The 12,581-nt window shown below is 47.1% G+C and overlaps 1 long non-coding RNA gene across 1 annotated transcript; it reads right to left on the minus strand.

Moving 5' to 3' along the window:
- Nucleotides 1-1,108: 1,108 nt before the first annotated feature.
- Nucleotides 1,109-10,190, minus strand: LOC132365151 (uncharacterized). Its single transcript, XR_009503044.1, has 3 exons — nt 10,138-10,190; nt 3,292-3,436; nt 1,109-1,177 (listed from the first exon to the last, which is right to left on the minus strand). It is a non-coding gene; the product is annotated as an uncharacterized LOC132365151 (long non-coding RNA).
- Nucleotides 10,191-12,581: the final 2,391 nt, after the last annotated feature.

Here is a 12,581-nt window from a genome sequence, read left to right on the forward strand (position 1 = left end):
CTTAGGATTTTCTATGTATAGTATCATGTCATCTGCAAACAGTGACAGTTTTACTTCTTCTTTTCCAATTTGGATTCCTTTTATTTCTTTTTCTTCTCTGATTGCCGTGGCTAGGACTTCCAAAACTATGTTGAATAAAAGTGGCGAGAGTGGACATCCTTGTCTTGTTCCTGATCTTAGTGGAAATGCTTTCAGTTTTTCACCATTGAGTATGATGTTTGCTGTGGGTTTGTCATATAAGGCCTTTATTATGTTGAGGTAGCTTCCCACTATGCCCACTTTCTGGAGAGTTTTTAAAATAACAGGGTGTTTAATTTTGTCAAAAGCTTTTTCTGCATCTATTGAGATGATCATATGTTTTTTATTCCTAAATTTGTTAATATGGTGTATCATATTGATTGATTTGCGTATATTGAAGAATCCTTGAATCCCTGGGATAAATCCCACTTGATCATGGTGTATGATCCTTTTAATGTGCTGTTGGATTCTGTTTGCTAGTATTTTTTCAGGATTTTTGCATCTATGTTCATCAGTGATATTGGTCTATAATTTTCTTTTTTTGGTGATATCTTTGTCTGGTTTTGGTATCAGGGTGATGGTGGCTTCATAGAATGAATTTGGGAGTGTTCCTCCCTCTGCAATTTTTTGGAAGAGTTTGAGAAGGATTGGTGCTAGCTCTTCTCTAAATGTTTGATAGAATTCACCTGTGAAGCCATCTGGTCCTGGACCCTTGTTTGTTGGAAGATTTTTAATTACAGTTTCGATTTCATTACTTGTGATAGGTCTGTTTATATTTTCTAATTCTTCCTGGTTCAGTCTTGGAAAATTGTACCTTTCCAATAATTTGTCCATTTCTTCATGGTTGTCCATTTTATTGGCATATAGTTGTTTGTAGTAGTCTCTTATAATCCTTTGTATTTCTGTGATGTCAGTTGTCATTTCTCCTTTTTCATTTCTCATTTTATTGATTTGCATCCTCTCCCTTTTTTTCTTGATGAGTCTGGCTAAGGCTTTATCAGTTTTGTTTATCTTCTCAAAGAACCAACTTTTAGTTTTATTGATCTTTGCTATTGTTTTCTTCACTTCTATTTCATTTATTTCTGCTCTGTTCTTTATGATTTCTTTCCTTCTACTGACTTTGGGTTTTCTTTGTTCTTCTTCGTACTGTTCCTGTTCACTGAAGAAAACAAAGAGGAAATAAAAAAATACATAGAAACAAATTACAATGAAAACTCGATGACCCAAAACCTATGGGATGCAGCAAAATCAGTTCTAAGAGGAAAGTTTATAGCAATTCAGTCTCACCTCAAGAAAAATCTCAAATAAACAATCTAACCCTACACCTAAAGCAACTAGAGAAAGAAGCCTTGAATATTTTGAATTAAGTGATCGTGAACCTATCTATCTATCTATCTATCTATCTATCACAGGGTTGTAATGAGGACTAAATGAGTTAATATTTGCACAGTGCTTAGAACATTACCTGGCACATAGTAAGCACTATGTGCATATATTTTAAATAAAATAATAAAAAAAATAATGACTGTCTTGTTTAAATCACTCAGGTGGTAACCAGGAGAGAAGGTTCTGGCCACTGAGTGCAGGCATGTCTGACACTGGAAGCTGTGCTTTCTGTGTAGCCTGAGCCACCTCTGACACACCAGGGCTGGGACTCATGTCCTTTGGTCCTTAAAACTAGCCTTGTTTATACAGTAAGCTGAAGCACTCTCTACCTTCTGAGAGGATTATTCAGTGAAACCAGGTCTCCTGTTTGTATTAGTTTGGCAGGGTTGCCATAATAAAGTACCACAGACAGGGTGGCTTAAACAACAGAGATTTATTTTCCCACAGTTCTGGAGGCTGGAAGTCTGAGATCAAGGTGTCTGCAGGTTTTTTTTCTGAGGCCCCTCTCTAGCTTTCGGATGGCTGCCTTCTCCCTGTGTCCTCACATGGTCTTCCCTCTGTGCGTGCCTGTGTCCTAATCTCCTTTTCTTATAAGGACACCAGTCATGTTGGATTAGGGCTCATTTAAAGACCTTATTTTAACTTAATTACCTCTTTAAAGTCTGTCTCCAAATACAGTCACATTCTGAGGTCCCAGGGGTTAGGACTTCAATATATGAATTTGGGGGTGTGGATCACAATTCAGCCCCTGCCACTATTTTAAGACACTAGATGAATGACCTCTCACACTAGCTGTACCCCATACACATGCTGGCTCATTCCTGCCCCAGTGTTTTTCCAAAGTGTGGTCCAGGATCACCTAGAGTCCAATCATTTGCGCCCTTAATAAAAATAAGTTTGGCCCCCCCCAGCCTGTGAATCAGAATCTGGGGGAGGGGATTGCAGCCCCAGGTATGGAGCTTGCTTGTTTTTTACATTTATATAAAGGTTTGGTTTAATTAAAGAGATTCAGGAAAAGTCAGGTAGCATGGTAGCTCCCACCCCATCCCCACCCCCCCTGCAGTCTCCTCCCCCACCTCTGACACCCCACCCCAAAAATGGGTGAAAGAGGAGCTGGAGAGAGAGGGGCAGCCCTATGGGAAGTTGGAGGGGAGAGCACAGCGCATCCTGATGGCTCCTATTGTGTGGGTCACCCTGCAGGGCAACATAGAGCCTACTGTCCCACTCAGAGCCTCGGGGTCCCCTTCAGCGCAGACAGGCAGAGCTTTACAGTGTAGGTGCCAGCAGGGGAGGCCGTCCTCCCAGGCAGTGCCAGGGTGCAGCCTGACCTCGGGCTCCAGTCATTTCCCGTGCGCAGCACCCCTGCCCCTCTCCCCAGCTCCTGGAGACCTGGAAGCTCTCCCTTGCCCCTCAGATTAGCAGAAGACCTGAGCCTTGGATCGTATTTAAGAGACAGCGATGGGGCATTTTCCAGAGCCACATGCTGAAGCAGGGAGCAGAGAGTGAGGTGGTTCCTACATCCGCTGACTCTGCTCCAAAACATCCAGTGATGTCGCGGGAGGTGGGGTCATGCCGGCTCCCCGCAAGCTGATGTCGGGCGCGGATTTACCATTTGCACGAGCACAGCCGATTAACCACGACCGAACCAACGTGAGCCTCTAGAGTGGGTGTCTGCTGCAGGTGTGTGTGCACACACCCTGTCCCACACCTGTGTCTGGGTGGCCACCAGCAAAGCAGCGGTGAGCCGGACCCTAACCGGAAAAGGTTTTCCCAGCACCGTGACAACCATCAAAGAGAATGGCGATAATCCATCCTTCACCTTTCTTTGCTGGTTCTGGCTTAGATTCCTCATGTCTTAAAATACTTGCTTGGCTGGCAGTGACTCACCTGGACTGGCATTGAACAGAACAGGCAGGAGGTGCTTTCTTCTGAAGAACCGTCACAAACCTGCACAGCATCTGAGGTCTTTCACGTCACACATTGTTCCTGTCAAAGCGGAGACGTATTTCCTACTCTCTCGTCAAGGTTGGAGCTGCCAAAGAAAGTAAAGTGATTAGGATGTGTCAAACTTTGGCACTTGTCCTAAACAGCGTTTGAAGAAATCAGGTTTATCTGAGAATCTCTACCACATCCTCTACCCAGTGCTACAGCGGCCCCGTTTTTGACAGGGCGCTCTCAAAATTGAAAGTTCATAGGTAGAATCAGTCACCTCCGTATCGGGTCCTCTAGTGGCATCTCAGGCAGTGTCAAGCTCTAATTGTTGGGATTTCATGAATTCTGAGTACTTCACTGATTTAAGAACTCTCTGGAAGCTGGTAATTTTGAAACTGCATTGTTTGTAAACTTGAATTAATAAAAAGCAGGGTCAAGAGTTTTACTGTCCATTAAACTGTGTTTATTCGTCCTCTCTTGATTCCACCTGAATTCCACAGGCTGTAAATTGTGGTTTATTGGAAGTCAGACCTGGATTCAAATCATAGGTTCACCACTTATTAGCTGTGTGACTTTGGCCAAATTACAGCACTTCTCTGAATGTTTCCTCGACTGCCAAAGTGGAATTGATACGATCTTCCACACTGCATAGTAGGGGATATTAAAAGAGATCACGAATGTGACAGTTGCCAGCACAGAGTCTGACCCATAGAGGCGCACTCCTTTTCACGTCTCTCCCTTTCCCCCTGCTATTTGAAATGAGCATCATTTCTGGCTCACTAATGTTCTAATATTGGCACATTTCAGTATGTGGTTTTGCTTTTAGAATGTCATAAATAATCCTCCAGGAAAAATTAGAAATTATCAGCATACAGAGCCCAAGACCAGCAGTTGCTGAAGTCAGGAGAGGTGGTTTGTACGCTCAGACAGAAAGACAGGAGCAGAGAGACTCGGCAGGAGTGAGTAGCAGCAGTTTCCTCTTGAAAGCTTCCTTAAAAATTCTCTGTGAAGTGTGATAAGTCGGGGGCAGCTCCAGGGGCACAGGCAAGGTCCCCGGGAGCCCAGCCATGCCCACACGCGGCCTCCATCCCACACACCATCCCCCGCCATCCACCCCTGGTCAGGTCCAGCTCCAGTCCCCGCTGACTTCTCCAGCTCTTCCCATCAGAACCTCAGGTTTTATTATTTGCTGGGTTTTCCCCTCATTCTTTCATCTCTTTGGTCTCAGCTTCCCACCAAAGAAAGGATGGCTTTGAGCCCCGCTACACCCCTTATTAGTTGGGTTATTATGGATAAATTACTTAGCCTCTTTGAAACTCAGTTTTCCCATCTGTAAATGGGGATCCTACATCGTTAGGTTGTTATAAAGACCAATGTGAATAAAACGCATGTCAAAGTATTTTGTAAAGTGCTGAGAAAAAAAAGAATTCAAATCCCTCTTAGCATGTATACCTCACTGGCACATAGCAGGTGCTCAAAAATATACATTAGGTTACGTTTTGATTACAAATCTTTGCCATGGGAATGCTGTGCAACACTCCAACGCACCAGGGGTCGTCCCAAACAGTCCTCCAAGGGGCCCAAGGGTTCCTAGATGGTTTCTGCAGAGAATCTGACATTTGCTGTGTGTTCGCCGTGTCCAGGCTCAGGCCTGGGGACAGCTTGTGCAATCTCCAAGGGATAGGTATTAACCAAGATTCCCTCACCACGTGTGTGGCAAATGAAGCCACATCAAGACTAATAATCCAGATATTAGTTTGTTACCACCATCTCTTACGCAGAACTTAATCCCAGCAAAGCGCCTTCCCTCCTGTACATTTGGGGAGCCCCTGGGGTAAGACGTCTTACCCGTTCTCACCAACGAATCAATGGCTGGGTGCCAGGTCCCACCCCTTTCCCTGCTCTGCCTCTTCGCCCAGGCAAGACTGCACTGTGGAGAAGAAGCCTTTCTCCCTGTTATGCTCGTTTCTGGGGTCCCCATTACGGTGAGCTTGTACCTCTGCAAACAATCTGTTAGCTTTTAGAGACAGCTTTGCCCAGGAATCAGACTTGGGGTAGGGCCCAGAATAGATTAGCCACTGTTAGCACAGTGTACTCAGACCTACTCCCTTCTTGGACCTGGATGCTTTGTCCCTTGGCGAGCTCACCATGCTGGGCTTCTGGCAGCCACTCCGACCCCTGGGGTTTCCCCACTAGCTCAGCAGATGGGACTGAATCCCAGTGCAGGCTCCAACTACACCAATGAAGAAAGGAAGGCTCAGAGGGGAAAGGAACTTACCCAAGGTCACGCAGCCAACAGGCGGCAGACAGCCAAACCCAGAGCAAAGTCCAAATCCCATGTTCTCTCTGATCCAAATCCCATGATCAAAGTGGCAACGTGACATGCTGTTCTGACCCTGGCGTCCCTACAGCAGGGCACGCTGTGCCGGTCACTGTTTACTGTACGTACTTTTCTCCTCCCCAGAGACTTCAGTCTCTTTCTGCTTGGTTTCTATTTGGATTTATGCTTTCAACATAAAAAGCGGGGGATTCCTTGCCATTTCACCCTCCTTAGCTCCCTCCCATTAGACTCATAATTTATCTCCATGTTATTTGGCTCGTGGTTAAAAGTACCGTGGTGCTTATACAGATGAGAGAACAAGCAGGTCAACCTTAGCCAGGGTTAGCAGATTTGAGAAAAACACAAACCCCTTGGCTCGGTTCCCGAAGCCCCTACAACTTGGCCACCCTACAGCAACCCTCTGCTCCAGCAGAAAGGTCCTGACCCTGAGTTCTCCTCATTCTGTCCCCAGTGTAGCCTGGTGCCTAGAGGGGTGTGGCCTGCGCCCCCATGTGCTCACACTAACACAGCTGTCCCTCCCAGCCCATTCCATGACTTGGCGTCTGCCCCCCTTCCTCACTGACACTCCAGTTCCCAGCAGGGATCCACACCCAGTCCTGGCCCCAGCCCCCTTGGCCCAGGGCCTTGACTTTCTATCGTGGCCTTGCCAAAGCTCTTCTTGGGGAGCTAGATGCCCCTTTTTCCCAAGATGCTGCCAGGGGACCTGCCTCCCATCTAAGCAAACCTTCTCCTGACCCCCATTTCCTCCCTAAGCTTGAACTCTCTCGACTGCCCTAGACTTGGGCTGTACCAGCTCCACTCATCAGATGAGGAAACTCTTTGGGGAGGGGGGGGGATGCACACCAGCCTGGCCTCCTGAGCTGGCCACTTCCTGGGGTCAGGCAACTTGTCACTTTCTTTGGTGGGCTCCTAATGTACCAGCAGCCACGGTTCTTGGGTGCTCAGTTCATGCAGGGATGAGGGTAGGGGGAACTGAGTCTGCAGTTGGACTTCTTAAATACCCTATTTTATACCACATATCCCCCACCTCACATTCCTGGTCCTCCCATTCTTTCTTTTTCTCCATAGCCCTTATCACCGTTCTGATATCCTATGTGTCCCCCTCTCCAAGTAGAGAAGTGAGCTCCCTGAGACCTAAGGCTGCTTTGCTTGAGCACCTGGCCCATGGTGGGTGCTCAATAACTCTCTGTGGAACCGATGAGTGGAATGCCCGCGGCCTTGGCAGGCAGCACCCGAGCGCACACACTGAGGCGCTGGGAAGACCAGGAGCTCTCGTTTCTCAGCTGTCACAGAGGCCAGCTGCCTCAGGGCTGCCAAAGAGGATTTCCACACCTCCTCCATCTTAGCCGGGGCAATAAAACGTCTACAAGGGCTTCCCAGCACTGCACTGGGTGTGGGAAAGGCAAAGCCTTCCGGCAGCTTCTTAACCTGGCTGGACTCAGCCATCCACCCCGCTGAGAAAGGGATTGTTCCCGCTGCTCCTGCAAGCCCTAGGCCTGTCACACCCCGACCGCGCCGCGCCGTCTCTCCTTCCCAGACGCGAGCTGTCTTACCCACCTTTACACCCCAGTGCCCGGCACAGTGCGGAGAAGCTATGAAGCGTGTGATGAATGCCTGGGTTCCACGGGAGGAAGGCAGCCCCTTCTGAATTAATTATGTGACTCAAAATGCCAGGGCAGGATGAGTTTATTTCTCCTTTATTGTGATTAATGATTCTATTTTTCCAGAGAGTTTTTCAATTCTGAGATTTAAGTTATATATACCGTAAATTTTAAGGTATCCCTCCTTTCAAAAAAGACACAGCATAAATTTTAGAGTAAAACTGATGGTTATGTTTTCTCTCCCTAGACCTTAAATATCTCCTTTTACTGAGGGCCGATTTAAAAAAAAAAAAATAATGTGGAGTGTTTTATGATACTGAAAATAAAAGTCTGTGAGGAAAAGCTGATGTTGTCTTTACTATCTCTCTTGGAATAATTAAACTTCGTATTTATTACAAAAAGCTTTTTTTTAAAAAAACAAAAAACAGGCAACAACTAATTATCCAGTTTCTCTTGGCTTTAGGAGAGGGTGATTTACTTTCAAAAGAGGAAATAATACACAGAGAAAAAGTAAGACAGTTGTTGTCACATCCAAAAGAGGAGAGACCAAACAATTTCTAAATGGAACTATTTATGGATACTAAATAGTACTAAGTTTTAAACCAGACTGGACATTTCATTGATTATATTCCTCAAATTCAACGATCAGAAATTAATTTAGTCAGTGTGGTAAGAAAATTTAAGAAGAGAAAAATTCTGCTTTATGATTTTCTTCTTTAATTTATTTTTGGCTGCATTGGGTCTTCGTTGCTGCATGCAGGCTTTCTCTAGCTGCAGCAAGCGGGGGCTACTCTTCGTTGCAGTGTGTGGGCTTCTCACTGTGGTGGCTTCTCGTGTTGTGGAGCATGGGCTCTAGGCTCGTGGGCTTCAGTAGTTGCAGCACACGGGCTCAATAGTTGCGGCACGCGGGCGCTAGAGCACATGGGCTTCAGTAGTTGTGGCTCGCGGGCTCAGTAGTTGTGGCTCACGGGCTATAGAGCACAGGCTCAGTAGTCGTGGCGCATGGGCTCAGTTGCTCCGTGGCATGTGGGATCTTCCTGGACCAGGGATCGAACCTGTGTCCCCTGCCTTGGCAGGCGGATTCTTAACCATTGCACCTCCAGGGAAGTCCTATGATTTTCAACATTAGTTATCTATGCCGATCACAATTTATGGATAAGTGTACAGGTGCCAGTTCACTTCATGTTGTGGAAACACTCCATTCGTCCCTGAGAGTTTTAGAAAGTTAAACCCCAGAAGGCAGCGTGGTGTTCCTCTGTTGTGCCTGCCTGCATAACAACCAGTACGGCATTTCTGCTAACAGCATCCAGATTGTTTCTGGGGGGAGCCATGCTCCACCCCACTCTCAGTTCCAGAGGTTAGGAATAGTCATGTGACCTAGGCTTGGCCAATCAGGAATTGACTCAGAAGCAGGGACATGAGTAAAGCTGAGCCAATAGGAATCTGATTTGGGATTGTTGCTGGTGCTATTGAAAAAGGTGTGCTTTCCCTTTTGGGATTGCTAACACTTGGAGCTGCTGCCTGAGAGTGAAGCCAACACAAAGGAAAGCAGACAGATGGTAAATTCAACTCACACTGCAACTTGGATGTATCAACAAACGTAATTTCTCTAGCTTACCCATAATCAATCTGGCCCTCCACTGGTTAGTAAGGGTTGAAACCGGTTTAAATCATGGTGCAATCCAATAATTCCAATATCCTCTTTGAGAACATGCTCAGTTTCTCAGATGGCCTCCCCCATCTCCTGCTCCACCAATAAAGATGATGGTGTCTGGCCAGTATTCACCTGTACCCTTCATTATGGCTGACCTTGTTGATAAAATACTGAGATATGCCTGGAGCAGCTGGTAAACAGGTGCTGCCTTGAGTTCCCTAAGCACCTCCCACTGCCCCCTCCCTGGGACTTTTCCCTAAGCTCCCCACAATCCATCAGTGAAAATGTTAATCCTGGACACAGCAAGGCACTCCGTTCAGACTGGTCAACGCCTGAGCCTGTAAGATTTTTAAATGTTTTGGCCATCATCCCTGTAGGGTATATATAGTGGAGGTAGAAAGGGGGACTGTGCTTCTGCATCCTCATGGTGTTGAGAGAAAGGGAACTCCTGGCCTTGCACCCACCCTTGGGTATAGCTGTCCGGTGTCTGCCCATGTCAGGACAAGGTCCACTTTTGGCCTGGACTGGGTGTGCTGCCAGCCTCTGATGTGAAGTCTGTGGATGGCGAGTTTGTAGTCTATTTACAAGTCTGAGGCAGTGCTCCCTGGCTGACGTAGCCTCTTCTTTGCTCTTCCAGGTGCTTCTGACTTCTGGCCACGAATTCCTATCAGTCCTGGTCCCAGGGGTCCACCCTGCAGCCTGTACCACTGAGTCACCCCACCACGGTGATCACCCTGGCAAGCTGGCCACAGACTTGCTGCTACATCTGGGTAGGGTCCAAGCTACACGGGGACCTAGCATAGCTTAAAAAGTCCATTGTGGGCCTCCCTCTGTCAGACCAAAATCAGGCTACCCAGGCTCTCCCTCTCATACTTCTGGAACCGTGGCAGGGGATAGGGTCTTCCCATGCCTGTGGGGCTAATCATTACTTTTCCACCACAGTTGCTCCTCCCAGGCCTCTGGTCTTGTTCTGCTGCTTCTGTCCTTCCACAATCCCCCTTTCTCCCTCTGTCTAGACCTGTCATACATAAAACCCAAGGTTTAGTCTACCAAACCCAGTCATTGATCTTCTAAAGAGGAAGGTAATGGAACGTAGAGGCTATTTTCTCAAGGTAAGAGCTTGGATTACAGGGCTCTCATTTTGCTACAAACTCTATTTTTGAATGTCAGAAGCTGAGTGTTACTTTTTCTTTCTCTTTGCATACCTTCTGGAAAGAATCTTCATCCCCTCCTCCAAACTTGAGTAGACTAAATTCATATGCTCTGAAAGGCAAAAGAGAAAAGCACACTAATAACTTCAAAACATAATCCCTATTCCTTCTGACAACATCTTTCAAGCACCCTAACCTAACCATGCCTGAAGCCAGTAGCCCAGTTTAGCAAACCAATGGATTCCATTTTGGGTTTAGCTGGTTAGAGCTGGGTTTCAGTCACTTGCTACTTGGAGTCCTGACTGACGTGGGAATAAGAGCAGCTATTTCACATGATTGTGTAGCATTCGGCACAGCTTCACATGCAAGTGGGGCTGGTTAAATGCATTTGATGGTCAGATTGCTGCCATGGCTAGAACCTGACAAGGACAAAGCTGGTTTTGAAGAACTCCTCAAGTCCATTCCTAAACCTTGCAAATGCATTGCTTCCTCTCACGTGGCAGAAGGAAAAGAACAAAGAGAGAGGAATCTTTCCTTTGGGTTATCTGGGGTCAGAATCCCCTCTCCTCCCATTCATCTCTGTGGAGGCTCTACTGAGACCCCATCCTATTCCTCCCTGTTAACCCTTCCTGCTTCTCCTTACCCTTTAAACATGTTTCAGTTTCCCATAGCAAAAAGACAACGACAAAAAACTCACGCCCAGGGACTTACTTCCCTGGCAGTCCAGTGGTTACAACAATGAGCTTCTACTGCAGGGGCTGGGGGCTCGGGGTTCATCCCTGGTTGGGGAGCTAAGATCCCGCATGCCCTGCAGCACAGCCCAAACAAACACACAAACAAACAAAAAAACAACTCACGCCCAGTTGTAACTTCCCCTTGCCTGCCAACCAACTCTCCTGCAGCAGTGGGCCATATCTACTACCCCTGCTGCTCCTCTGCCCTGACTCCATTGACTTCTAACCCACTGTGCCTTGGTTTCTGCTCTCACGTCCCCACCGAAACTGGAGTCACACGTGTCAATAACTTCCTCATTGTTGAGATCAACAGGCACATTCCAGGACTAGTGCGCTGAACCTCTCTGTGTCATTTCCCACTCCCAACCACCTCCTGAGCCTGGATAATGTCTTCATTTGGACTGTTTGATGCCACTTTTTTTCCAGTTTTCTTCTCACTTCTCTGCCCCCTCCTCAGGATCCTGATTTGATCCTTAGAAGCTGGTGTGTGTCAGGGTTCAGTTCTCATCCATCCCATGATCTTCTCGGTCTGCCTGCTCTCTCTGGGTCATCTCAGCCCCGCCCCAGCTTCAGTGACTAGCTGTGTCGACCCTTTCCCAGTGGGCATCTCTGGGCTTCTCTCCCATGCTTGGCACCTACGCTCCTGACTGCCTCCTGGATGTCTTCCCTGGAAGTTCCATAGGCACATTAAAATATATATTCAAAATACGCCATCCTCCTCTCAGACCTGTTTCTACTCCTTTACTTGCTATCACAGTAAATGGTATCATCATCCGTGAAGTTGCACAAAGTACCTGGGAGTCCTGAATTCCTATTTTCCTTTCCCCTTTCCCTGCTTACTGAGGCAGACCCCTTTTACCTGGCAGTATATAATGGGTCCCCCAAAGCAGTGTGGGTAAATGGATGAATAAACTATGGGGGACACAGAAAACCAGGGCTCTAACTTGAGTCTAAAATTTGATGCCAGTTTACCTTTCACAGTTTTTCACTGCTTCTTCCTTAACAAGAGGGACCATCATTGTACCAGATGGTCTTCACCGCTGGTCATCTATGATTCCAGATGACTCCAATCTGTTACCTTAGGCGCTTGACCACCATTCCTTCTTATCCACTTAACCCCATTGCCCCTTCTTGTGCCTGTCCCGCCTAGGAAAAGAGGAGGGAGGCCCCTGTGATAAAGTAGAACTTCAAACGTAAATTGCACCACCTTGCAGAACACATTTCACCCTGATAAGAGGTCCCGATGTATCCCTGCAGCCACCAGGAGTCACAGTGAGGGTTGGGAGGGGAGGAAGGAAAGAGGGAGGGCGAAGGACGGGGCAGTAGGAGGAAAGATAAACAGAGGTCATTTCCTCCTTTCCCTGTCTTGCCAGGTCTCGTAACCCTGTGTGAGTCTTCCCAAGTGCTGCGCGCGGGAAAGTACCTTCCCTCTCTTGCAGCCGACTTCTGTCTGGAAATGAGTACCCTGACTGTCTCATGAAAGCCTGTGCGCCTAGCACTTTCGACTTCTCAAAACATTGCATGAATATCTGTTTGAGTGACTTCCAAGTGCAGGCTTTGTGCTAAGCAATGTGCACCTTATCTCATTTAAGCCCTGCGACCTTGGCAGGTAGGTCCTGTTTTTTATCTCCGCTTTGCAGACGAGGAAACTAGGGCTTAGAGAGGTTAATTGCTTCACAAGGCTATCCAGCTAGCAGTGTAGTCCTGCAAATCATCAAATCAAACCCAGGTGTGTATCATTCTATGTGTAAGTCTGGGGTGGCC

The sequence above is a fragment of the Balaenoptera ricei genome, chromosome 4 (assembly GCF_028023285.1).
Source record: "Balaenoptera ricei isolate mBalRic1 chromosome 4, mBalRic1.hap2, whole genome shotgun sequence".
Classification (NCBI taxonomy): Eukaryota; Metazoa; Chordata; class Mammalia; order Artiodactyla; family Balaenopteridae; genus Balaenoptera; species Balaenoptera ricei.